Genomic DNA, 18348 nt, shown 5'->3' with positions numbered 1-18348 from the left:
ATTTATTTTTCATTATAATTGATTTGCGTATGAAGTCCGAAATACTTGGTAGACTAGCCTTATAATTTATAACATAATTACAGTTTTTCCGATATACGGTTTCAAAAACTGGCTAAAATAAAGCCAAAATCAGTCATAACTCTTTACAAAGTATTCACAGCTATTTGGTCTCTTCGGAAAAGTAGCGTGTTTGGTAATGATAAAATATATCTTAACTCTCCGGAAGTCGCACAAATGGTCCACTGAACGAGCAGCCGCTGGTGCGCTAAAGCGATTTCGCTAGATTTTCAGAGCAGCGTGCACTCAGTGCACTAGCGCGACTTCCGGAAGATTAACATAATTAATGCGAAAAAACAGAAAAAAAAATTAAGTAAAAATAAGAATTTAAGATTTTCATAATAGAAAATATCTCGTAACTCGATTAGATATGTAAGATCGGACATATGGGAAGTTTTGAGACCAATGAATTAAGTATCTAAACACGCAGTTTTGAGCCACTGTGAAATGATGATATAAAATAGTTACTAGAACATAGAACTCACAAGTTTTCTATCTCATGCTGGAATTCGAAGTGATGACAAACACCAAACCACGCTCGGAGCCTGTGGGGCAGCAGGGCGCACCCAACAGTATTTTTGTCCTCACCCGGCCAAGCGGGCTCTGACAGGGTTGACTTTTTAGCTCTTTAGCTATTCGTGGGTCCAAAACGGAAGCACTAAGGACACTGTAAACATGAATTTGGAGGAAACTCCGGTAATGGAGGTGGAAGAGGAGAAAGAGTGTACGGAAGGCAAACTTGAGGAGCTGCTGATTAGTGGCTCGTGGGAGAATGTTGTATCCTGCACTTCATCCATTCACAACTCTGCAGCTAAAGACGAATAACATAAGACGAACACGAGGAACTCGTCACTTAAGCGGAGCGGCGAAGAAACGTTATGGGTGGCTACTGAGAAACGGCCACAAACCCGCTAAAGCGCTAGAGTTGGCAAAAATCCTAATGGACAAGGCACCATCCATGCGTCAGCGTTCGACGGACACCAAGTCGCCGAACAATAAAGGGTACAGAAAGAAACCCCAACCGAAGAAGATCAAGGGGCAGGATCCTAGACAGACACTAAAAACTTAGCAGTACCTAACCTTCAACGAAATGGTCAAGTCGTACTCGATGGCCATCATTCCGGTTGAGTGGCCTGCGAATATCCTCAGCAATGAACAGCTGAATGCAACAACTTCTGCACAGAACGCTGGAGAGTCGTGAAGAGAAGCATGGTCCTTAAAACAGTAGAACTCCTGTTGACGCTAGATGAGGCTTCAGTGAAGCTGATAACCGCCCAACGCAACCGACTGAACCCCGTATTCAGAAAGGCTAGAATGCACCAGTTGAAGAGTGTTACGGTCTCTGCCAAACGTGCAAGCATGGGCTGAAAGAGCTTCTGTGGGTGATCCTACACGGAACACTTCACGACGGACTTCTGATCATAGCAATGGCTGTGACAAGAAGCCACAAGCATCCTTACCCGGAGATTCATCAAATAGTGCCTAGACATCGCTCTACTACAGGAGCCGTGGGCAAATAAACACAAATTCTTTGGTTTAAGTTTCTCAACTCACTAGTTAATATATTGTAAAAAACAGCCAACTCCAAGAGCTGCAAGTTTACTAAACGGAGAAATAAAATTCTCTCCAATTACATAATTCATTCAGCGAGACGTCGTTGCGTTAGCAGTGGAGGCACCACTGCACAGTGGTTTAAAACTCGAGAAACGTGATCGTTTTGAATAACTTCGAAGTGGTTTGTTATAGCGATATACTACCTTTGGAAGAATTTATGATGAGACGCCCCATCTTTTTATGTCAAAAATTTGATGATTAATGCTCCTATTAGTTAGGTTCAAAATTTATTTCTCGTATAATTAGAAATAGCGAGTTGGTATATTTTGCAAATTTGTAGTAAATTCTTCTACAACAAACTTTACTGAAGTTGGTACTGGTTTATCTTTAATAATCTTTAAGATATAGAGTAGGGCATAGCAATTTTTTTTTTGGTATTCTAAAAGGTCTCCCCTTTCATATTGTGACAAATGTCAAAGTAAGCTCAGATGCCAAATTTCACAGCATTTGGACCATTCTAGACTCCCGCCCACTTCGCTTAAAATTTTTGAAATTGGTACTATGGGAAAATATAAAGGAAAAATATATTAAATGATATAACTTTTGAAGTAGCAATCAGAAAATTACAATTTATACCTCTTTTTAAAGGAAATAATCTTAGAATTTGAATGGAGGTATTGCTGTTTCCAGAAAAAATACTGAAATGTAGAGTACTGGGTTATTTTGACTACAAAATCACCTATCGTTAATAATTTTTCCTCTCCGTGATACAAATCATACATATTTTGCAATTTTTCTAATGTGAAAAAATCTCCGAAATCGAACGGAACCTTTTTGACATTTGTCCAAATACGAGAAGTTGGGGTTATCGGGCCTTTTTTCATTCATATTAAATTTTATCATTTCCTCGTGCATATATCACTCAAATTTAAAAAATTGTACCTTTTTGAACGTGAAAAAAACCTTAGAAATAAAATAAAAATATATTCATTACCGGTAGAATTCAGAAACATCCATTCATTCATCTTAAAACTTAAATACCTTTCATTTGACCTATGACCAATGAAAATCGGTTCAGCGGTTCTAAAGTTATGAATTTAAAAAAAAAATCAGCTTTTGTAAAATCACGATTTTTTAAACCAGTCTAACGCGGAAATGGGACACCCTAATGACGAAATAAAAAAATATGAAATATTACGTGCAAGGATTAAGATCAGGCACAAAATCGCAAATTTCATTAATTATGTGTTGAAAGTGGATGTGTATTTTGAATTTGTGGACTATTTCACTCGCACGAATAGTGAATTGTGACTTATATGCTCGGAATCATATCCATTAATGATATTCCGAGTTTCGTGTAATGGGTTTCGAGAACATGTCAAGACTATTTTAATTTTGTGATCTAATTCACAACCACTAATACCAAATAATGATCAAAATGTAATAAATAATGAATCGGTTAACCTCGTATATTTGGATCATAGATAATGTTCCTAGATTTGTGGATAAAATTATGAGTCAACAATTTTCTAGATCGCGAATTATCGGTGGCGCGCCGCCGGTGTACCCAGTGGGAATCAAAATATATGGAGAAAAAACACGTCAGATTTCCATAGCTATAGGTGTCGATGTAAATGTCACGGTCGAAAAACGAAAGATAGTTTGAGTAGATCCTAAAAAGTTATTAACACTTGTGACCGATCTGACCGATAGTGGCGAAGAATGATGTGATCTGACTATCATAGATATAATACGTTGTTTGAGGATGAAGAGTGCCTTCGTCTAGAAACAGGAATAGTGGAGTAGGGTGGGTTAAACGTCCATTATTTGAATAGTATCCAGACTAGTAAAAATATCTTCGTAGATACAAACTCCATAACGAGTAACTTTAAACGACTCGCACTGATGCTAATAATTTCAGGAACACTTCATGTCAGCTATCAGTAACTTTCAAGCTTCGTTAACAGATAAGCTATTTTGACCGTTTTTCGTTTGTATTTGAGTGCCCTTCTTTAGTGTCTAAAGCTAATTGATAGTTCTCACTGTTGTCGTTTGGTTGAAGTGAGCGTAAAAGCAGACAGTACTGATTACTCTAGTACTACAATCCGTCAATATTGGAATACCACAACGTAGGTTAAATAGTAGTTAGAAAACGAATAAAAAATCTTATTTCCTGATCGAGCCGTCGAAGACACAGGATCGTGAATAAAACGTTTTTTTTCCTAAATTAAGTTAGAGTAGTGTGTAATTTTACGATTGCATGACCCGTTTCCCTGCCGATAATTGGCGTTTCCGTTCGGTGGTGCTTCCGTCCGTTGTCGGTGTGTGAATCCGAAATTCCAAGTTCGTCGGAAACTCCGATCCTGCCTCAACACTAATAAATGTCCTTTTTTAAAAATATTCACGATACACCACGACAACGTCGAGGATTCATTTGTCGACATCACTGTAACTGTCCTGTCATTACACTATGTCAATTTACTAAAAAATATGTAGCAGTATGCCAAAAAGATTTTAGTTGTAAATATATGTTTTGTTTACGATCCAAATATGACAATGTATATATTTCAGACCTGATATGACAACGTATACCTTAAAAACTTGATAAAACTTGAAAAACTCTTTTTGGAACTTTGAAAAAAGCCAATTTTTTCTTTCAATCAAAATTCCGCTTCGTTTACAAATGGCAATATTGAACATTGCAGCATTTGAAATCAATCGATATTATTTTGAACCTAATTGCGAGAGTCGCCTTGAGTTATATTCATTTTTGATTCTCGCATTTTTTACTGCGGGAATAGAATTAACCCTCCGGAAGTCGCGCAAATGACTCACTGAAAGAGCACCCGCTGCTGCTCTAAAGCGGCCCTTACACGTTCAATATTTTTGTCAATACTAGAGAGTATTGACAAAAGTATTGTACGTGTAATGGAAAAAAAATTATTGACGATGTGGATTTCAAACGGGACTGAAATATTGTAACAATATCGTCAATACTGGTATTGACAAAAATATTGAACGTGTAAGGGCCGCTTAAGACGATTTCGCTAGATTTTCAGAGCAGCGTGCACTCAGTGCACTAGCGCGACTGCCGGAAGGTTAACGGTTATTTGAAATATTATTTCTTTGTTGGTGAGGTAGATTTTTGTTATATATTCTGACATTTTGTGCGAACATGTACATTTTTAGTAACAATAATAGCCCCCATATTCAACAAATTGATATTTCGCCTCTCTGGTATTGGTGACAGGTACTCAATGTGACAAGAGACCGATGGAACATAAATTTGAATAATAACAATAATTCTAGAGCTTTTATTCAAAACGACATATCTACAATGAGTGACTCTCTTTGCTTACTTTCTCTTTCGATTATTACGGTGTCACTATAGCACGTTGCACTTATTTAACTATACAGATCGAAAGACGGTAGTTTTGACTAGCATATTATACAAAGAGTTGAGGGATAAATGTTATAGCGACCGAATTATTAACAGAAGAAAAAGTAAACACAGAGAGTCACTCATTGTAGATATGTCGTTTTGAAAAAAAAACGCTCAAAAATTAGCATTTTCACCATTCAAAAGTACAAAGATTCAATACCTCAAATGTTACGTAAACGAATTTAAAAACATTTTCATAACGAAACATCGTAATTACTCGACCCTATTAATATGAGCGGTACAATTCATTTTAATGCCAGTCATGTAAAACAGTCGAAATAGAAAACACATCGAGTTACCGTTTTTTTTTTTTTTCATTTCGTTTATTTGATAGGCACAAATGCGTTAGCTTGGCGGTGCCGAATTCTTTTGTTTTTACATTTTGAATATCTTAAAACTAGGAGGTTACAATGTTGAAATATTTTTTTTATAAAAGAGAAAAAATTTACAGCTATCTTAAGACTAGAAAAAAAAATTCTATATATAAGAGAGGGGGCAAAGGATTTTTTTTATGAAAAATTTTAAAACAAGGAATTCAATAGTAATAGTTTTATAGGAAATATTTACAGTTATCTTAAAACTAACAATATAGTTTGGTACACAAAAGGGGGAACAAATATTTATGAAAAATTTCACAGATGTTTTAAAACTAGGGATACAATTCTATTTACAAGATGGGGGACAATAGTTTTAACAAAGAGTAGAATTTGCAACTATCTTAAAACTAGGAATACGGAATACAAATTTGATTTTTTATCTGATACTTATGCTTGGTCATTTCCAAAATCGTTGTAGAAGTAGTTGTATCAAGGACAGGGGAGAGAAGGCGTAGATGGTGACCGGTAGAGAAGAGCAAAACTTGCAACTTTCGGGCAAACGGGAGATCAGCGAAACAAATTTGCGCCTCAGTCTAGTAGGTCGGATTGGCGGATGGTATTCTTCGGACCCGCGGGGAATCCTTCAAAGGGAATCCTTCGGACCTCGAGTCGCTCTCGCTTCAGATTCCGTAGTGATAAGGGCGACGGCGGTTATATAGTGGCAGTATGAAGCATATCGGTTCCACACGGCAAGAGGAAACTTCTAAAAACGAGAAATAAAAAGAGAGGGGCTAAATTGGGATATTTATCGTTTTTATGAAAGTATAAATAAGGGACATATAGGGGAAATCACGATTTGCCAGCATATCTCGAACTGGGACATTGGGTGGTCTACCTCGGGCCCGAAGGGAATCCTTTAACTGAGACCTGGCGTCCAAATACCCGGCGCATACCCAGACAACGTGCTCGATGTCATGATAGCCCTCGTCACAAGCGCACAGACTACTCTCCGCAAGCCCAATACGCCGCAAATGTGCATCTAAGGTGTAGTGGTTGGACATAAGTCGGGACATTACACGAATAAAATCCCGACCCACATCCATCCCCCTGAACCAAGGTTTCGTTGATACCTTTGGGATAATCGAATGTAGCCATCGTCCAAGTTCACCATTGCTCCACGAGGTTTGCCAACTGTTGAGTGTCCTCTGACGACAAATACTAAAAAATTCGTTGAAGCAGATTGGTCTTTCGTATATGTCACCATTTAATGCGCCCACCTTTGCTAATGAGTCGGCCTTTTCATTGCCCGGGATAGAACAATGAGAGGGGACCCAAACAAAGGTAATCTGATAAGATTTTTCAGATAACGTACACAAGGACTCCTGTATCTTCCCCAGAAAGTACGGGAATTGCTTTTTAGGCTTCACCGCACGAAGAGCCTCGATAGAGCTGAGGCTGTCCGAAATGATGAAGTAGTGATCTGTGGGCAGAGTGTCGATGATCCCAAGGGTGTACTGAATTGCAGCTAACTCTGCGACGTAAACTGAAGCAGGATCATTGAGCTTGAATGAAGCGGTGATAGTATTGTTGAAGATACCGAAGCCAGTGGACCCATCGAGATTTGATCCGTCAGTGTAGAACATTTTGTCACAGTCGACTTCTCGGAATTTATTATAAAATATATTGGGGATCACTTGAGGGCGTATATGGTCCGGGATTCCACGAATCTCTTCCTTCATGGATGTGTCGAAGAATACAGTAGAATCAGAAGTATCTAGGAAACGAACACGGTTGGGAGTATACGTAGAAGGATTAATGCTCTGTGCCATGTAGTCGAAGTACAAGGACATAAATCGGGTTTGAGAATTAAGCTCGACGAGCCTCTCGAAGTTTTCAATCACCAACGGGTTCAGAATGTCGCATCGGATGAGCAATCGATATGAGAGTTCCCAAAATCGATTTTTTAGCGGAAGAACGCCCGCCAGCACTTCGAGACTCATCGTATGGGTCGAATGCATGCAACCCAAGGCAATGCGCAAGCAACGATACTGGATTCTCTCCAGTTTGATGAAGTGTATGTTCGCAGCGGAGCGGAAACAGAAACACCCGTACTCCATCACCGACAATATCGTTGTTTTGTACAACCTGATCAGGTCTCCTGGGTGAGCACCCCACCATGTTCCAGTTATTGTTCGGAGAAAATTGATCCTTTGTTGGCATTTCTGTTTCAGATACCTAATGTGACATCCCCAGGTACCTTTAGAGTCGAACCAGACCCCGAGATATTTAAATGTGAAAACCTGATTGATCGTTACACCCATTAATAGAAGCTGGAGTTGCGCCGGCTCACGCTTCCTAGAAAAAACAACCAACTCAGTTTTCTCCGTGGAGAACTCAATACCCAGCTGAAGAGCCCAAGCAGACAAATTGTCCAAGGTATTTTGTAATGGTCCTTGCAAGTCGGCAGCTTTGGGTCCTGTAACAGAGACCACCCCATCGTCTGCAAGTTGCCTTAGCGTGCATGAATTGGCAAGACAATCGTCAATGTCATTCACGTAAAAATTGTAGAGCAGGGGACTTAGACATGAGCCCTGGGGAAGACCCATGTAGCTAAATCGCGATGTTGTTAAATCGCCATGCGAAAAGTGCATGTGCTTTTCAGACAACAGGTTTAGCAAAAAGTTATTTAAAATTGGTGAAAGACCATGCTGGTGCAGCTTCTCTGAGAGAATGTTGATAGAAACTGAGTCAAAAGCCCCCTTAATATCCAAGAAGACTGATGCCATCTGCTCTTTGTTAGCATAGGCCATTTGGATTTCTGTAGAAAGCAACGCAAGGCAATCGTTCGTCCCTTTGCCTTTGCGGAAGCCAAATTGTGTATCTGACAGTAAGCCATTTGCTTCAACCCAATTGTCGAGGCGAAACAAGATCATTTTCTCGAACAACTTCCGAATACAGGACAGCATTGCAATCGGCCGATACGAGTTGTGGTCGGAGGCTGGTTTTCCTGGTTTTTGAATGGCGATGACCTTCACTTGCCTCCAGTCATGAGGGACAATGTTACCCTCAAGAAACTTGTTAAATAAGTTCAGCAAGCGCCTTTTTGCAGTGTCAGGCAGATTCTTCAGCAAGTTGAATTTGATTCTGTCTAACCCTGGGGCGTTATTGTTGCACGATAAGAGAGCAAGTGAGAACTCCACCATCGAAAACGGTGTTTCGTTCGCGGTATCGTGAGGAGACGCGGCGCGGCACGTTTTCTGTACCGGGACAGAGTCCGGACAGATCTTCTTGGCGAAAGCGAATATCCAACGGTTTGAATATTCCACGTTCTCGTTGGTACTATTACGGTTACGCATACGTCGAGCCGTACCCCAAAGAGTGCTCATCGCTGTTTCTCTCGTTAACCCGTCGACGAACCGGCGCCAATAACTGCGTTTTTTGGCTTTCATTAAACTCTTCATTCGCCTATCTAGCGACGCGTACTGTTGATAGCTAGCGGGTAACCCGTCTTCCCGGAAGGCCTTATATGCAGTGGACTTCTCCGCGTACAGCTCTGAGCACTCTTTATCCCACCACAGTGTGGGAGACCGTCCATGGGTATTCGCGCTGGGTACTGGTTTAGTCTGAGCTTGATTCGCACTGTCGAGAATCAAGCCAGCCAAAAACCTGTACTCTTCCTCCGGAGGAAGTTCTTGAGTGGATTCGATTTTAACGGATATCGCGGTCGCGTAACTCTTCCAATCAATGTTCCGTGTGAGGTCATACGAGGCATTGATTGTTTTCGATGGTCTTGAACCGTTAGCAATTGAAATCACGATAGGCAAATGATCGCTACCGTGGGGATCAGGGATCACCTTCCACATGCAATCTAACTGTAGCGATGTCGAGCAAAGCGATAAATCCAACGCGCTTGCGCGTGCTGGTGGTGTAGGAATCCGCGTCATTTCTCCCGTGTTTAAGATGGTCATGTTGAAATTGTCGCAAAGATCTTGGATTAATGTTGATCTATTATCATCATGAAGACAACCCCATACCGTACCGTGCGAGTTAAAGTCTCCCAGAACTAGCCGCGGTGCCGGTAAGGATTCCGTGATATTACAAAGCGTTCGGTGCCCTACCGAGGCTCTAGGAGGAATGTAGATGGAAGCAATGCAAAGGTCTTTACCTTTGATTAAAACTTGACAAGCGACAATTTCAATGCCTGGTGTTGAAGGGAGGTTAATTCGGTTGAAAGAATAGCACTTTTTGATCCCCAAAAGTACTCCTCCATAGGGGTTTTCTCGATCCAGACGAATTATATTAAAGTCGTGGAAGTTGAGATTTATATCGGAAGTTAACCAAGTTTCACATAATGCGAAAGCATCACATTTTAAACTATTTAGTAAAAATTTAAAGGAATCGATTTTCGGGAGGATACTTCTGCTGTTCCACTGTAGAACAGTGATCGAATCGGTGACCTCGTTCGATGACTTAGCCATCGAAGGATACGATCGCTGCAAGGAGGGGCCATTTAGTAGTCAACTGCTTCAAAAATGTTTGCACTATAGGGAGAAAACGTATCAGAAGGCTTTTAAGAGGATCAGTAACATTGAAAGCTGTGAAAATTAAGTCCACTATGTCAGAAAATTTCATTAGTCCGTTACTGGACTGAGTATCTGTTTGAAAAACGGGGACACTTGGGGTTTTTGGTGTCCCTGGAAGTGGTGGGTACTCCTTGTTAGAATTAATATTTCCAAGTCCTGGAGCAAATTGCTTCGGCTTTTGTGCATCACTTCCGTTGGATTTATTGGTTGTAGATGGCGCACTCTGAGTGGACGACACCTTGGCACCCTTACGAGGCAATGTAGGGGAGGCTGGATTTCTCCTCTTCCTGGATTCCCCTGGGTTAACCAATGATGTTCCCTCTTGTGGGTCGTCAGATTCTTGCTCAACGCCAGCCAAAAGAGCAAAGGAATTTTCGGAAGGGACAGATGGCGAAGCATTCTTTAGCATTTCTGCATAAGAGTGCCTCGAGCGATCCTTAAGGGAGCGCTTAATTTTATCCCCGCGCTGCTTGTACGCCGGGCATGACTTAAGAGCATGCGGAGGGCCCCCGCAGTAAATACACTTCTCAGTTTCTCCACCGCAAGCGTCATCCTCATGCTCTCCCTCGCATTTGCCGCACCGTTTTTTATTGCCACAATAAGTGGCTGTGTGGCCCAGTTGCTTGCAATTGCTGCAGTTCATTACCCGCGGTACAAACAGGCGAACGGGTAAGCGAACCCTATCCAGGAGGACATAGTTGGGAAGAGCAGACCCGGAGAAAGTCACCCGAATCGAGTCTGACGGAGAATAAATCGTCTTATCATTTTCTGTTTTTGCGGAATACAATTGCTTGCATTCCAGAATCTTCACCTTTTGAAGTGAAGGGTCCTTAAAGCAGCCAACCCCGTACTTCAACAGGTCTTCGCACTTTAGACCCGGTTCGGCGACTATTCCATCGATCTCCACTGCCCTACAAGGCACATACACTCGGAATTGTTTCGTAAAACGCTCGCTGCGAGCAATCTGGTTTGCCTGATCGAGGTCATTTACTATAACGCGTATCTTATTAGCTCGAACACGTGTTATCTGAGCTACGGTCGGGTAGTTAGCAGTCAGCTCCCGTGATATTTCTAGAATATTGGGCGATTTCGTGTTGGGCCGGAAATACACCACCCAGGGTCCATTTGAACTGGCTGGGTATGTTTTAATACGGGGAGGACTGGGGGGATCAGGGGAGGGAGTAATATCGGGTTTATCCGGTAAATCCATGGGAATATCATTCCCATCCAATGTTCCTTCGCCCTCGGCCATTTAGGCACGAGGATAGCACGTGGTGTAAACGAGAGATGAAACTTGTATTCAGGGTAAAGGGAAAAGTAGACCGATCGGGGAAAGGGAAACGAAAGAAAGAAAAATAATACTTAGCTTATATAGCGGCGTGTCCGGCAATTCTGGTATTCACTTCACCAGCCTGGGCACCGGCGAACAAAGACTGCCTCAAACAATAGTTGACCTTCACTGTCAATATATATTCTTGTTCACTTTATGCACAGCACCAGAAAACGAACTGCTTCGATCGAGAGCTCGGAGAGTTATGAGAGTTACCGTTGTCGTGAGCCACAAATCCCGACTACATAGGGCGAACGTTCCTTTCTATCCAATATATTATGATTCCTGATTCTGATTCTTGCACGTCATGTACACACAACATAGGTCACCAAATGCTCGACATTTGTCTTGACTCATATAATCAGATTTACGATAAAGGTAGAGTCGATTGGTGTAGACAATAGACCTTTCTCGTCCGACCTAATCCCATTTTTTCTTATTTTTAATCGAAAGATTGCACATTTTTAATAATATTTCCGCTAAAATGAGACATTTAGGAGCTATCGTGATTTTTTGATGATTTTTTTAAATTTGAAAAATGCAAGAATGTTGAATATTTTTTTCACCTTTGCAAGAATGGTGGGACTCAAAATGTGTGTTTGGGCAGCACTGTTTTGTATATTTTTGTTTGAGTTCTTGGCAACGCGGTAAATGAAGTGGTGAGTTGCGGTACAAAATTCATTTATAATGTAAACAAACTAAAGTGAACCTCTCGCTGTAGAACATTGCATGAAAATGTTTAACCTCACTTTTTTGACAGTTCGGAGAGCTTGTTTACATGGTCTTGGAATTTTTTTAATTCGATCATAGTATGAAAAACTCAGCTCAGCTTGCTTCTTACACATGATTCGTTGAAGTAAGCAATTTCTAGCCAAACATTTGAAAAAGGCCTACTGCCAAATGCATACAAATCGAATTTTTATGTTCTCCATTAAATCCAGGGACAGAACCTGCAGATAGATGTTGTCTTCTTCATTGTTTGTTCATTTTATGTTTTGTCTCGCATAGCCACTCTTTCTGCCTCACATATTTCAAATGGACTGGCTGCATTTCACAGTTCCCCATGGCTGCATTTGACGTTAGGTTTTTTCATATCCGCACGTCCCGTCTCAATTAAAAACTATCTATCCGGTCATGTACATAACGCAAGAATGGATTATGAAGAGTTTTGATAACGATTCTATCACACTTTATAAAAGGGCCTGGCTCATATAAAAGTCCTAACTAGCAATACAATTATTATAAAATGATTATAAAGGATTATTATAACTGATTGCAAAAAAATATAAAAGCAGTGGAATCCCTAATAAAACAAATATAATACACGAACTTTAACCCATATAGTGCAATGATTCCACATATTGTTTGGATGATACCCTGAACAGGTCGTTAGGCTCTTGAATCATAAGATGTTTATTAGGGATACCTAATCAATGAATTAAGGGGTGATGTAAAGTGCTCAAACCGAAGGTAATTTTGTTTTACGATTTTGAAGGCAAGGCAACAATGGACCTCTTTTGTAATGTATAAAAAAAAAGTATTTTTCAGTCACGCAGAGTTACACATACGAGCGTTCCAAGAGTAGATGTCAAACCATTTTCACGCGGAGCGCCACGGCGGACATGATAACTCTCCATAAAATTGTCTGAAACAGGAAATTTAGTAAGATTTATAATGTTTCGACTTGTAGTTCTTCGATGAACCAAAAAAAAACAAAAAGAAAATAGTTTGAATTTCGGAAAATGGCTGAAACTGAAATAGCTTATATATTAATGTAACAATCGTTCACTTTTATTTTCAAAATAATGTGAAATTAAATAAATTTAAACCCCTGTTAAATTGTCGATTGATTGAAATTGCAGCAAATACGCGCGAGGAATGCATGGCTGTTTAAAACAAAAGAAGCTCAGCGATGGCCACCGATTTTTTTACTCACTACAAAAGACTCCCCCATTAATCGAAACTACAACTGCTTTAGGCCTAACTTTTCCATAATTTACATACAGCGCCAATCTGATTTTATAAAGTTCAATAAGGGCAATATGGTCATCAAATCAGATTTAACTTTTATAACTTTTGGTGTAATATAAGACCTTAAAAGAATTTTTTTGCAATCAAACGAAATAAAACAGTATCAGCTTTTTAAATAGGATCATAACGAATTTGACCAAAACTTCTTTTGTCTTTTTTCTCTACGTTTACGTTTGGCAGTTAGGCCTTTTTCAATTGTTTGGGTAGAATTCAGTTTATGTTTTCGTTGTTAACTTGTTAATTTATTGTCAAGTATTGTACACGGTAACCTGTTGTTGCGATCAATTTAATTTGGTTTGTTTTGTTGCTGAATTACAAGGTTAGTTACAAAGCATTTTGATAATATATGGTAGTTGATGACCTTTACACCCCATTCTAGGTCCGCACCAGTTGCAGCTGTTTCGCCCCGTCCGGCGATGGTCCAGCCTGCACCGCACTCGGCCGTCGGTAACTCAATGGCAACCACCAACCAGAGACTTGGATTAAAGGCTAAAACGTCAGCCACGGCCGGTGGTGTTGCAATCGGTTTTGCCGTCGGTCATAACGTTGGACATGCCCTCGGCGGAATATTCAGCGGTTCCGATTCGAAGGAGGCAGTTCCAGTAGCAGCCTGTCTTCGATTCTGCAATACGCTCCGGTTTGTGACGAGGCTAACACTCCGACAAGACCATGCTCGAGAGAGATAAAACGGTTCTGCTCCTGTGCCTAAGGACAGGCCGATTTGACCCTGCGCGAAGATTTCAACGAGGCGCTCAGGTATAAGTAACAGAGTCCCGCAGAATAAGATACATAGCAAAATTATCCAAAGAATAAGAGCTGGCAGCCGAAGCGAAGGAACATACATCATCACATGCAGAGAAGCAATATACAGAACGCAGCGTAATTCCTCAAAATTTTCATAGCGGAATTTAGTCAACCGAAATTGTAGTCATCAGTCGAGAGAGAGAGACTGATAGGTTATCAGCAGCAATCAGGAAGTCGAAATTTCGCAGCGGTTTTGCATATTCTAAAGTGAAGTTGAGTGCGTTAAGTTATAAAAAATATCGGTTAACAATGGTAGACTATTACAAACTGCCGGATGTGACCTGAACCGCCACCGATGTGGAAAAAAAGGAAAACAAAAAACTAGCGCTACAATGGCACTCAGATAAAAATCCAAACAATCCAGCAGAATCGAATCGGCGATTTAAGGAGATCCCCGAAACATATGAGGCGCTATCAGATGAGAAAAAACGTCGCATCTATGACCAGTACCACCATAACACACGGCACTGGCGGTACAATGGCGGTGGTATCAACGACGAGTTTGATATCTTTGACGGATTTCCGTTTACGTTCCGCAACCCAGAGGAGGTGTTTAGGAAGCTCTTCGGTGGCTAACCGCTGGAGGAGTTTTTCAGGGTAACATACCACCATAATGGGCATCGGTCGAATGAAATCAGCAATGGACCGCGACTTTCACACACGCAGAACGTAATCAGATCGCCGTTTACGCCACCCTTCGTGAGCTTCAACCTGGATCTAATGGCGCACCGAGGTGGCGGTGGCGGTTTCACCTCGACTTCGGAGTTTAGCGTCGGCAGTGGTCCGGTGAAGCGGACGTCCACCTCGACAAAAAAATCTATTTACTTATTGCTAATATTTGACTACCATGAAAATTCATTCATGCAAGGTAAATAAATAAACAAAGCGATCATCACATACTAAAACGTCCAAATTTTCTGCTTCTTAACACCGGTGCTAAGAAGTGTCCGAACATTAAACACACTTTTCTCTCAAAAAATATTTTTCCGACCAATTCTTCAGTGATTTAGCAGGGTAGGTAACATTCAAGTATAATCTGGCAGATTTTACATTTTATTTACCTTTGAATCGATAAAAAGTGGTGCGCACTGTTTGGAACCGAGGATAATCGATAACGCAAAGGTTAACTTTCCGCTTGATCGGCAACGACTAAAGGCTAGTTTACAGTTATTAAAACGTGTCACGGGATTTGGGTAGCTGTGTATTTTAAATGCAACTCGGGATTTCAAATCTTATGACGGGAAATGAGTCTCATTAAAATGAGTTTTCCTGAAGTGTAAACCCAACCGCGGGAAACATCACGGGATTTTAAAACTCGCCACAAAGAAATCCGGCCGGGAACAATTTCAACACAAATTGTTTCCGACGGGGAAAATAGTATTTTTATAAGGTTTGCAATTTGCCGCAAGTTTGATACTGTTTGTATTTTTAAGAAGGAAGCAGAGTTATGGTTTGACAGTTTGGAGAGATCTCGACGGGAAATTTTCCCTGATCAAATCCCGTGACCCATTTCTCGAACTGTAAACTAAACTTAAGGACATTCGTAGCGTATACGTTTAGCTTATCAGGGGGAAACACTAATAGAAATAAAAAGATCCGTTCACCGATGGTATTCCCGGTCGGAAGTGATTGAAATTGTTGCTCAGAACTCAATATATCTCCGTGAATCCATACTAATGCGCTATCGAAGCAACGGACAAGTGTAAAGTATGTTGGTTTTCTTTCAAAGAGCATCTAAAGTATTCACTCAAGCGAAAAATAATGTTTTTGACAGGTATATGAATGAATTATTTTAGCATCAGTGATGCCAGGTCTATTAAGCAATAGCCTACAGTAAAAATATAAAAGTCTGCAGATTGCCACCAAAACTTCAATAAATTTGACATAGAAATGTAGTGTGTTGATAGTTTAAATGATCAAAAATGTTGAAGGCTGGTTAAAATTAGCTGGCACAGGCTTTGTTCTGCAAAATATTTGTAATCTGCAAAAGATCTGCAGCGAAATTGAAAAATCTGCAGATTTACTAATATATATGCAGATTTGGCATCCTTTTACTATTCCCCACAGGAAATTCATCCAAGTGGTGTAAAAATACGGGGAAACAAGGCAAGATAGGTATTCAGAATATGGGGTTAAATGAGCAGTTCGTGCTATTTTTGATTTTTTCAATAGTTAGAGGTACCAAATCATCGCGGCAATATGCAGTAACGAATCGGGGATAAAAAAGGAAGCATTCTAGCATATAAAATTTTTTGACGAGAAAGGTCTATTCCAATCACACGTTCACAAAGAAATTTTGAAATTTTTTACACCTTCATGATAGTCTAAAACTTTTCTCGGTAGTCCGGAGTGTAGTAGAACATTATTGTTTCTGTACCAGTCGAAGACGGCATCGTGCAAGATGCCAAATCTGGCCGAGAAAGTTGTTACCGTTCTGGTACTATTGCCCTATATACCGATCACGAGCAAGCAAGAGTGGAGATAGATAGAGAGAGCTTATTTACTCTCTATAGTGGTTACCAATCTTATGGCTAGCTAAATGGAATAAATCTACTTATCGTCTAAAATCACGTCATTTTTCTCTGCTATGATTAAATGTTAAATTGTACAGAATATATTGTTTGTATTTAAATTATATTGAAATAGGAAGCACTAAAAATAATACTAAACGGTCTAATAGGATAAAATAAATAAATATTGTAACAACACATACACAAAACACACAAATTCTAAAAATAGCGGAAACAGGAAACGGATGGGAAGCCGCGGAAAAAGAGCACTGGAAGGTGAAAGGGTTGAGAAAATGAAAGAGAGAGAGAGAGAGAGAGAGAGAGAGAGAGAGAGAGAGAGAGAGAGAGAGAGAGAGAGAGAGAGAGAGAGAGAGAGAGAGAGAGAGAGAGAGACAGAATGAGACTACTGGGCATCTACAGCAAATATTAAAACCACCGACGAGTTCGGAAAGTTCAACTGAATGAGTTAGAGATTACGGAAAAAGTTTTCTTTTTCGAGTCATCGTGCACTCGAAGACTAACTAAACAACTACCTAGTATAATATGCTTTACAGGTCGCATCGCTTGCTTGGAGCGAATCCTAGACCTGATACCCTTCCAAACTACCAACGTCGCGACACCTATGGAAGAGTCTGATGAATCGTCGTCCTTCCGTCAAGTAGGTGGAGCATCGACACTTCCTGTCTACCTTATCCTTTATCCTTCCCCGTGAACGATGAAGATGGGGGCGGCCGGCAATGATGGCTATCATGCCGTTGAGGTTTTAATGTGGGTCGGATTGGTATGAATTCCTACTGACCATTTCCTAAGCAACTCTTATTAGATAATTAGCAGTCAAACATGATGAGGTCAGTGTGCAATCCGCCAAAATCATCGTCACAACGCAACGCAACGCTTCTACTAACTTTATCATTTTAACCGAAATTTGTTTTCACAATAAGTGCTACTGTTGCATTATAGTAACCTATGGTTAACATGGTCAGTATAATAACAAAAAACATACTATAACTATTTCCAATATTGTTTGTCAAAATCCTACCCTACCGTAGATTTATACGTTTTTATATGTATAGTAATTCGCTAAAAAACTATATTTGAGCTATACGAGAAATAGTAGAAACTCGAAACTAAGCGACTATTTGTGGTATTGTACATGTATAGTCCACGAAAAAAAATGTTCGAGAAAAATCGTCGTTTTGGTATTGTAACATAACCTAACGCCATATTTCCCAAATAGTTATCTGACCGAAAACAATACCCCAAATGACGGAAACAATTTACGGTGTGACGTGTTTATTGTCGAATCACAATATGCCAAATTGTGAAAAAAACAATAATACAAATTATCCATTTATTGTTTTCATCTATGCGGTTAGGCATTCTGACCAATTCTTTGGTATAGTGCATTGAACGATCAAAATGATTTCAACAACTTATTATCGACCGAATTCGTTACCTATAAAGTTCAGGTAAACTTCAATAAAAAAAATAATAAAAAAGGTAAAATGAGTAATCTATCGGATCATCTTGTTAGGACTTAACCCACGAGCGAACAAAACAAATCTCGACAAACATATGATTACGGCCTAAAAGCCAACTGTCAAAATCCACTTTGAATGGAAATTCCGGACAAACCGTTACACACCAATCGCAGATGTTGGTAGTAAACGAAAGAGAAAAGTTTTCTCTTTCAAAAACTGCTGTGAACTATGTTCGGCTA

The 18348-nt window shown here is 40.1% G+C and overlaps 1 protein-coding gene across 1 annotated transcript in view; it reads right to left on the bottom strand.

Moving 5' to 3' along the window:
* LOC131677621 (cadherin-99C) overlaps window positions 1-18348 on the bottom strand; it is a 462625-nt gene that overhangs the window by 347227 nt on the left and 97050 nt on the right. The gene's annotated exons all lie outside the window — the stretch shown is intronic.

The sequence above is a fragment of the Topomyia yanbarensis genome, chromosome 1 (assembly GCF_030247195.1).
Source record: "Topomyia yanbarensis strain Yona2022 chromosome 1, ASM3024719v1, whole genome shotgun sequence".
In the NCBI taxonomy this organism is placed as follows: domain Eukaryota; kingdom Metazoa; phylum Arthropoda; class Insecta; order Diptera; family Culicidae; genus Topomyia; species Topomyia yanbarensis.
Note: the sequence above shows the minus strand (reverse complement) of the source record. Positions and strands in the feature narration are given on the sequence as shown.